This window comes from Gorilla gorilla, chromosome Y, assembly GCF_029281585.2.
Source record: "Gorilla gorilla gorilla isolate KB3781 chromosome Y, NHGRI_mGorGor1-v2.1_pri, whole genome shotgun sequence".
Classification (NCBI taxonomy): domain Eukaryota; kingdom Metazoa; phylum Chordata; class Mammalia; order Primates; family Hominidae; genus Gorilla; species Gorilla gorilla.
The window spans coordinates 16,380,598-16,390,416 of record NC_073248.2 but is presented as its reverse complement, the minus strand read 5'-3'; the positions used below and the strand labels follow the sequence as shown (position 1 = coordinate 16,390,416).

Sequence of the window (9,819 nt, the reverse complement as noted above, 5' to 3'; positions counted from 1 at the left end):
TGATGGAAAGTCCATGCGTGGATCCTCTGACCATCTTATATTCCACAAATCCACCCTCTCCCCTCACTTCTGCATGTTTGTGTTTTCCCTTAGTCAAGTATGCCAGAAAAAAAAAGGCAGCCAGGTGCGGTGGCTCATGCTTGTAATCCCAGCACTTTGGGAGGCCGAGGTGGGCAGATCATGGGCTCAGGAGATCAAGACCATCCTGGCTAACAGGGTGAAACCCTGTCTCTGCTAAAAATATAAAAAATTAGCCAGGCGTGGTGGCAGGCACCTGTAGTTCCAGCTACTCAGGAGGCTGAGGCAGGAGAAAGGCGTGAACCCAGGAGGTGGTGCTTGCAGTGAGCCGAAATTTGCACTCCAGCCTGAGTGACAGAGTGAGACTCCATCTCAAAAAAAAAAAAAAAAAAGTTGTATCCTGAATGCCTTCCCACATACCTCTGTAAACTTTTCCACAGTCCCTCCATACACCTTACAAACCTATTTCTTCTCACAGTGATGGGACCCCTTGTCCTGAGATGCTGATTGTCCCAGAAAAGGATTATGCTTTCCGCTTTAAAAGGAGAACATGTGACTTCAACACGAAAGTGAACTTTCAGATTTCCATCGTCTTGTGCTATCTTAGTGTGTCTGATGACACCCAAAATGAAGGATTTTGGAAGTGCCTTATCCCAGCAAACTGGGCCCTGGATATCTTAGTGCCCATTAACCCCTTTTGTTGAACTACCTCTGTTTCCATAGGATGAAGTGAGCCTCCAACTAAACTTTCTCTTTCTTTTACCTCCCCAACTCTGTCCTGCAGGAAGAATCCCGAAGTATTCCATACCCATTCACTCTACAACATTGGAGGCCTAGCTCTGACATGGAGTGGTCATTTCCATGAAGAGAATAAAACATATAGATTGACCAATTCATTATGACAACTGAATCCAAAGGATAAACATACCCACACACACAGACACACACACATAAACACACACATACATGCAGAATCATACATCCTTAATAGTATTTATTTTTCATTCCATACAATCCAAGTTTACCCCCTTTTCCTGTCTGCATTTTTTGGGACTGGGTCTGTTTTTCCTTTAGTTCCTGTGCATAAGACCATGCTGAGTACTGATATCCTGCATACTGTAGTAACTTTTTAGGAGTTGTGCTGTTTTAGGTAAAGTCTGATGCTCCATCATATTCAACTCAAAATCTGGGAGTCCCCTAGAGAAACACAAATGCATATCAAAATGTATTTCCTCGGGGCCATACTTTAAAATGTTTTAATTTTAAGGCCTGCCGAGAAAAGACTACCCCTTCCCCATTTGTGATCTCTTAAGCCTCTTCCTACCATGTGTTACAAACTGTTCTCTGCAATACCTGCCCCATTCCCAGTATTCTCTATGATGGGAGTCAGCTTACAAGATGCATTGCATACTAAAAGCACACAGAAATCTGATGGGGCAATAGCTTAAGAAAATCCATCAATTGAAACAGTCTTTTGTGGTCGGTGGCAAAGGCGACAAGGAGGCCCATTCAGGGAGCCCAGTCTTAAGGGGTTGGTAGGATGACTGCCGGTAGGGTTGACGGCCATGGAATCAAGTGCCACAGATTGAAGTTAATGATTCAGCTTTACTTCTCAGTGAGTCTGGACATGCACTATGCTTCCCTGGGCTTCAGACTCCACAGCTATAACCTGCTTGACAGTGCAGTCTCTAATGAGCCTTTTTCAGCCCAATGCCTTGAATCTCCCAGATTCTGTCACTCTGTGTCTTCTTCTCAAGGAATTTCTACATGTATGAAATGAGCACCCAGGCTCCCTGAATAGGGAGGTGTGTCAAACCCCTCATAGTGGGCATCAAACAGCTCCAGTTCCAACTGAGCAGCTCACCTGAAATCTCTGTTCGCTCTTCAGGTGGCTTCATCCTCGTGTAGTATTGCAGGGAACTGGGCCACAGGCCCTTACATAGGATCTATCAGAAGAATCAATCGGGAAAGACTTCATCAGGTTTCAGACTGGTGACCCATGCGGCCGGGAACATAGCAGGGTCATTCCTGATGTTTCCCAGTGAGGACTCACGTTAGCAATCCTATTAGATCCTGCGAAGTTGTGGTCAGAAAACCAGCTGAAGAAGTTAAGGCTCCTGTTGTGGTGTCTGTGGTGATAGGCGATAGGCCTTAACTTCATAATCCTAATACCACTGAATTGGAGTGGAATGGGAAGCCCTGTATTCCACAGAGACAGGATTTTGTGGGAAGGGGGCTGGATCATGACGGCAATGATCCACCCACCATCTTCCTTCCACTACCCATCGTGGGAGCCACCTGTTACCTGTGAGGTTCATGAGATATTCCTTGGTAATCACTTGATTTTGGAAGTAGGGGTTACTCTGAAAGAACAACATGATCTTGCAGAGAAGAACGGAATGCTTGGCTTCTTTCACCTGTCAGGACAAGGTGGAGAAAACTTAAATACGTTTTCAGATAAGGTGCCCACTGTTGCTTACAGGAATAAATTATTTCCCTTACCCTCCCCTACTAAACCCTCTAGACTCAGTCTTCCTTGCCTCACCTCCAAGGTGATCATGTAGCTCAGCATGTCTTCATCTTGGTCAGAGATCAGGGCTGACATCTGGAGGTGGTTTGCAATCTGATTTAGGTCAAAGAGCCTTTAGATGCAATGGAAGGAAAAGCTAGAAGCAACAGGGAAGAAGGCTGAAGAGCACCCAGAGGCTGGGGTGGGGGATTTCTCAGATGTGCTTCCATATATGACCTCCTTTTTTCCTCTCTTCCCCCTGAAGTAAGGCCTCTTGGGTTCACAGAGGGTGTATACTTCTGAGGCCGACTGCACTGACATGGGGAGGGACGATTTGCAGAGGGTTGCTTGTGTCTGAGGAGTGGCAGAATCTGCTTATACCGGAAGACGCCCAGTCCCAGATCGGACTGGCAAGGGGGAGCAATCACACTCCCTTAACAATAGCTTGATTCACAGAAAAACCTGTTCTGGTGAGAACTTGCTTCTGCTCTTGAAAAAGATGCCCCAAACGTCTGCTGCTGGGCCTCACGAAGGGTTTCTCTGCCGCATGCAGGAAACGAGTACCCGCGTCTGCTCCGGCTTTCTACAACCACACTTGTCCATGGCAACTCACTGTTTTTCCCCAAATAGTCACATCGATGCCGAGCTGCCCGTTAAGTTACTTACACTTCTCCAAGAGCACCTCTCAACTAGAAGGCAGAAGAAACACTGACAAGGTTACAGCACTGGCCAAGAAGCCAGGGATGCTCTGGATGAATGAGCCTCTGCGGTCCAGGTGGGGCTTGCGCCTCCGCTCCATCTTTCCCCTCTGCTGAGAAAAGGCCTTCCTGGCTCCGGCATTAACCGGCTCTAGCTCCAACTGAATGGCCAGTAGTTCCTCCAGTGTCGACTCTGGGGTCATGGGCCCAGGGCCAGGCTGTGCCCGCTGGTCCTCCTCCAGGCGCTCCACGTCGGCCTCCTCCTGGGCCACTACCTCCACCTCCGCGACTATGTCATCCAACACCAGCACCGCCTCCTCCACCCAGGCTGCCTCCTCGCTCTGCGCCCAGGGAGCCCCCTCCTGTAGAGCCTCCATCCTGAAGACAGTGCCCTTCTCCGGACTCCCACAGACCACCACCTGTGCTGCCCGACCCACGCCACAGGAACCCTGCCGCTGCCCTTACTAGAGCTTGTGGGTCGGCGGTCCCTCAGGGCGCCAGCCCCAGGCTTCCAGACACCTCCTAATGGACTGCACTCAAAGGGCTCCGGGAGCCGTGCCAAGACCGCCGGCCTCCCTGCGTGGCCAATCAGTGCAAGGATGTGGGCCCCTCCCTGGGCTGCACCAACCCAGGTTGGCCTGCAGTCCCAGCCTCCTGGGTTAAGCCTCCTCTGAGAAGCCCTCGGAGCTTGTGCCAGGTAGCTCTGTGTCCAGGCACACGCAGGCGGCGTGGCCTTTGGAACTGTGGGTATGGAAGCCCTGTGCCCTAACTGACATCCTGAGTGTGGCAAATCATTGACCCACAGGGAACAAATCATTGACCCACAGTGAAACATCTCACTTCATTAGGCAGGCCAGGTAGGTGGTATGGAATATTGCAGATCCAGAGAACTCACTCTGGCTGCTGGGATGAGGGCGGCGGCGGGTGTCCCGGGGAAAGGGGGTCGGGGCGGAGCATGGGAGGAAAGTCACCTGATTATGCTGAGGTGGAATTCGTCTGCTCCAGAGGCCAGAACCCCGGCTCGCACTCTCCCAGGCCTAAGCAAATACAGGCTCCGCGTTCCATGCTTCCTCCCTGAGGAAGCTGTATTCCAAGGAGCATTCCAAAGGGCCTCTTGTCCTATGCCCTGGGCAAACAGGAGGCCAGCCTCCAGGACTGGCCATCGACGGCCTGCGTGCATGCTGTTGTGCACTGCCTTGCTGATCCAGAGGCTCCCACACGCGCAGCAGCGGCTTCCGTGCCTGCTGGTGGGGCTCTGCAAGCCCAGGTCCTCCTCCTCTGGCTCCCGAGCTCCTGTGCGCAGTTGACCCTGCAGGGGACTTGAGCCCCAAGGCGAGTGCTGCAATCTGCGGGCCCATCGGGACTCCTTAGGAAACCTGGGTCCACATAGGTGTGGGACTAGGTTCTCAGCAGGTCGCTGCCCATGGGCCTTTTGGGGAGGGGGCCTCCTGAGGAGCGGCCCCCAGAGCCTAGGGGTGACGAGGATTGGCTGGACTCCATAGGCCCGGGTCTGCGGGAGCACCAGAGGGGCACAGTGTTCAGGCTGGAGGCTCTGCTGGAGAGGACAGCCGGGGCACAGAGCAAGGACGCAGCCTTGGAAGAGGAGGTGGTGCTGATGGTTGGAAGACATAACGGCTGAGGTGGAGGTGGTGGTTGAGGAGAAGACCGACGTGGAGTGGCAGAAGGTGAACCAGCGGGCAAGCCTGGCCCTGGACCCAGCATACCTGGGGAGTCAATGGACTTGCTGGAGATCCTTCACTTGGAGCTGGGCTCCGTGAATGCCCAAGGCCACAGGGCATCTCCGGCTTCTGGGCCAGAGCCATATCTTTGCAGCTGCCGATTTGGGATGGCTAGCAGCAGGGGATTAGGCATCGGGCTTCAGGGGGGGGGAATGGGGGCTGGGTGGGGGGAGGAGCCAGGTGGGAGGCGCAAGGGGTCAGCCAGGAGGCAGGAGATGGGGGACAGGGTGGGAGTCGAGGCCAGGTTTCTGCAGATCAGAGGCCAGCTTGCTAGTGGGAGCCGTGAGAGTACGTGGTAGGGAAGGGGAGCCAAGCACGGCACTCACAAGGAAGAATCGCAGTACCAAGGGCCCTTCACTCACAGCGGAAAGTTAAAGGGTACGTTTCCTTGGGAAATGCCCTGGAGGAAGGGGAGTCCGCACGCCCGTGCCAGCCATTGAACCACCCCCGCTCTGAGTGCCTGTTTCCAACAGGCTCACCCCAGAAACACAAGGTGCTGAAGACTCGGGTTCGCCGTGCATCGGGCTGCTGACCTCCACAAGGCAGGCACCAGCTCCCCAGTATGCTTTCTTCCCTCTGCCGGCGCTGCACCCAAAGCGGTGTAGGCCCTGAGCATATATAACCTCCTTTGCACCCACGCGAGCCCCAGGGGGAGCACGAGGCACAACGCTGCAGCCCATTCTACCTACAGGGCTTCCCTCAAGTGTACAGGCCCAACCCTCAGGAAGACCGGGATAAGAGGACACCATACACCCGGACATCAGCAGAGCATGTCCAGCACCCTGCACACCAGGGCCTCCTGCAGCTCATGAACCCTGAGTAAGCAATCGCCTCACATCACCCCGCCCCCTGCCCCTAAGCTGCAACCACCTGCCCACTTATTCCGCCTCCGGTCCGGGGTCAGCTCAGCTGTCTTGGCCTGGCTCCACCCACCCCAAAAACAACCATAGTTGTGACGTTGCTTCCTCTCCAGACAGAGGCAGAGGATAAACAAGGGAGGGTGACAGGCCATATGTCTGGGATATAGCCCTGCTCCACATTCTCTGTGCTCTTGCAAATTGCAGGGTTTCACGAGGCTTGCCCACCCAATCATCTGGAGGCTCCTTGACCAGAGGTAGATTGTTTGGCACACCCAGATGTCGGCATGGGTCAGAAACCATAATGAAGTCCTGCTGTGCTACATGATGGTCAGGCTGGGGAGCTGGGGGCTATGGGAGGGGTCTGGTGTCTGACTCAGCTTGAGGTCCCCCTGGGCCCCGGTGGTGTCTCAGTGGCAGAGCTGGGAAGGGGAAACTCATGCTTCACTCCAGCTAGCAGGCCACCTCAGCCCCGCTAGATGAAATGGTCCCATTGAGTCCATCCTCTTTCTCCTTCTTGGTCAGGCAGATGGAGGAACACAGACATCCAGGTTACTGGCCGCAGGAAGAAGATTTACTTTCATCACAACCTTTACTTCCACAGTGAAGTGATCATTCAGGAGTATTGTGTTGGCATCCTTGGTAAGGAATGCCTCCCAGCATGGTAGGGGAGCTGGTGTGTGAGAGGGTCAGCCTGGCTTGAACCTTCCTGGCTCCTCTGCCTCCAGGATACAGGGTGTCTCATTCCACTGCAGTCCACTGGTTCTGGGATCGTGAAGGTCAAGCCTCCAGCTGCAGGCAGAATATGGCCTACCTGAGCTTGTTCAGTTGGTTGGCTGAACATGACTGCCTGGGTTTTTGCAGGATTTCTGAGGTCGAGTCTGCCAAGGGGCATCATGGGAAAGGACCTCGCTGGTCTTTCCTTGGCCTTTGGGGAACTGGCTTTGAACCCTGACGTGACCTGTAGTGGACCCCCTTCTACATTCTTCCACATCATCAGCCAGGGCCTATGGCTCAATCCCTTGCAGTTCTACCCCAGGGAGGGGAGGGACAGCATTAGAGAGGGAACAGAGAGGAGGCCAGGCAAGGAGCCTAGGGATGTGAACTGAAAGGCCTTTGAGTCCTGGATCTGTGCCCTACTTGGAGAACCCAAGGATCATGGAGGAGACTGCAGTGAGCAATCCCACGCCATCCATGGGTTGGGGCAGAAGGGCCCATAAGGGAACTGTAACACCCACATTTAAGGATTGGGGAACCCTAAGCTACCTATGATGCATATGTGGCTAAAGTCAGTGGGTGAGAAGCAAGGCTTAAGGGATAGCTGTCTTATCATCACGCACCACCTCCCTCGTCTGCCTTGAGGCCTCCTACCCACTGGGGCTCAGTTTGAGCTCAACCAGGGCCCCCTCCCTCCCTGTGCGGATGTCTACCTGAGGCCCTTCTAGGTCTACGTCCTTTCGGAATGGTTCTCCCAGGCCCGTCATGTTCTGTTTCAAGGAGCCCAGGCTCCCCTGATATGCATTCTCCCCTCTGTCATTTTCACTCCAACTGCCCTTCCTTCCCAGATAAGACAGGCCACTGCACAGGGAATCTGGAAGACAACACTGGGCTCCAGTGTGAGGAAATGTTCTACATTCTCCATGTACTTGTATTTTAGAGTTTCCTCTGGGGGAGGAAATGTTAAGAGATTACAAAATGGATGGGGACCCTCAGTGTGTGTCCAGGGAGGGAATCTGGCTGGGAATTAAGACCCACCTGAGTAATGCCATGGACATCCAGTGTCAGTTATCTTGATAAAGACCTGCTTTGTTACATCGCCTACTGTTAATATAAAAGTTAATTTCTTAGAATATTGAAAAAACAAATTTAAGTATGCGGAAATATAATTTGTTCATAACTGTATGAAAAAACTGCAGACTGATCCATTTTCCATTACAATTTGTATGTGAGACTTGAAGTGTTTATGAAGTTTTAAGATACATTTTTATTGTTCTACTCCTGGAAATTTTTATGATCGTTTTCGCAATACAGAGACATGGACACTAGGAAGTTTTTGAGGGATTTTCAGCTTCTTTTAGAGAACTAGTTGTAAACTTTGATTTTTCCCCCCGTGGTTCTTTTCAGTTTACTATTTGTACTCTATATACGAGATGTTAAATTTGTTTTCTTATTTGCCCCTTCTGGAACTTTTGTTTTAAAGGAATTTTGTGTTCTGTCAGATATGTGAGTTTCCTGTGAGCACTTTTTCTAGTACTGATTTTTTTTTATTCATTAGTTTTTGGGGTGTTTCTTTGTTTGTTTGTTTCTTTTGAGATAGAGTCTCACTATGTCACCCAGGCTGGAGTGAAGTGGCATGATCTCAGCTCACCGCAACCTCTGCCTCCCAGCTTCAAGGATTCCCCTACCTCAACCTTCCGAGGAGCTGAGATTACAGGTGCATGCCACCATGTCCAGCTAATTTTCGTATTTTTAGTCAAGACTGGGCTTCACCATATTTGCCAGGCTGGTCTTGTACTCCTGACCTCAAGTGATCCAACCACACTGGCCTCCCAAAATGCTGGGTTTCCAGGTGTGGGCCACCACACCAGGCCTCATGTGTTTGTTTATGTATTTTAATCCTTGTTCTATTTTCTTCATGTATGTGTATTTTAGAGTTATTGAAATCATATACTTTATTTACTTAATACTTTAGTAAGATTTTAAAAGTAATGTTTTTCATTCAGTAAATACAATATTGTGAATTGATTAAACCTTGTATAGTATTGTCATTCTGTCTTTTATAAATTATTAAGAACTCTGATACTGTTTTTCTCCCACCTGAAGAGAACATGCAGATCGTTATAAAAAATTGTGTGAGTGGGTAGGTGTTAGAATATAATTTGAAAGAATAGTAAACTTCAAAAATACAATTTCACATTCGTATTTTGCATCATTTTGAAAATATTATTTGCTGACGCCTGAAATTCTGTATTCACCTTCATGTTAAATATACAATTTTGAATCAATTTCAAGAATGAAAACAATCCAAGGCCAAGCATTAGTCCAGGAAGTAGAAAGCAGTTGTTATGTAGCAAAAAACATATTTATTGAAGGTATATTTAGAGATTTTAGAAGGCTTAAGTCAATATTTTGTTGTTGTTGCTCTGGTGTTTTATCACACTGTGACCAGACTGTAGCATCACTAGTTATAGTCACTAGGCTACCAAAGTCTCAGGGCTGCAGTAATTGTTATTGAAGAAAGTGGCAGTGTGCTTGGCTGTTTAAGGAGGCTAGAGGACTTAGGAGTTTTCACCCAAAGCACATGGGCCTGGTTTAGTGGGTAGCCTTCCTTTGCTGAAGTAGATAAGATCCAGGAGAAGTGTTGACTTATGGTAGTAGCTAGGGCTTTGAGACTGGTGAAGCCTATTTGTCTCCAACTGCCATTGCCAGATATTGGTCTGCACATAATGACACTTCCTGAACTCACTGACTCCTGTAAATTCAAATGTAGCATTTGGATTTAAATCCCTATTCCAACTTCTTAACCTTAGATCTAATAAGTGGATAACAAAAGATGTATTCAGAAGAAAGTGAGACATCAGATATGTACATAAGTGAATCATCCTAATCAAATACATTCAAAAATATTACTACAAAAATCACTGAAGATTAAACCTTAAAAAAGTTATTTTAATTGGGGAAATAGAAAAAGATGGTACTTGTTTTAAACTCTGAGATGTAAAGCTATTATTATTAGAATACCGGAATTATATAAAATGTCTAATTTGTTTCAAGAGCAGCATACTAGCTATTTAGTAAGACTAGAGATTAATAAACCATGTAAGAAAACTCAGAGATTAAAAACAAAATTTTTTCAGATTTTTTTCTATAATTAAAGACATAAAGCACTCCTCAGCAAATGTAAAAGAACAGAAATTATAACAAACTGTCTCTCAGACCATAGTGCAATCAAAATAGAACTCAGGATTAAGAAACTCATTCAAAGCTGCTCAACTACA

At 49.1% G+C, this 9,819-nt stretch overlaps 1 pseudogene; it reads right to left on the bottom strand.

Annotated features, from left to right (window-relative positions):
* Positions 1-1,192: 1,192 nt before the first annotated feature.
* Positions 1,193-3,617, bottom strand: LOC129530265 (testis-specific Y-encoded protein 2-like; annotated as a pseudogene).
* Positions 3,618-9,819: the final 6,202 nt, after the last annotated feature.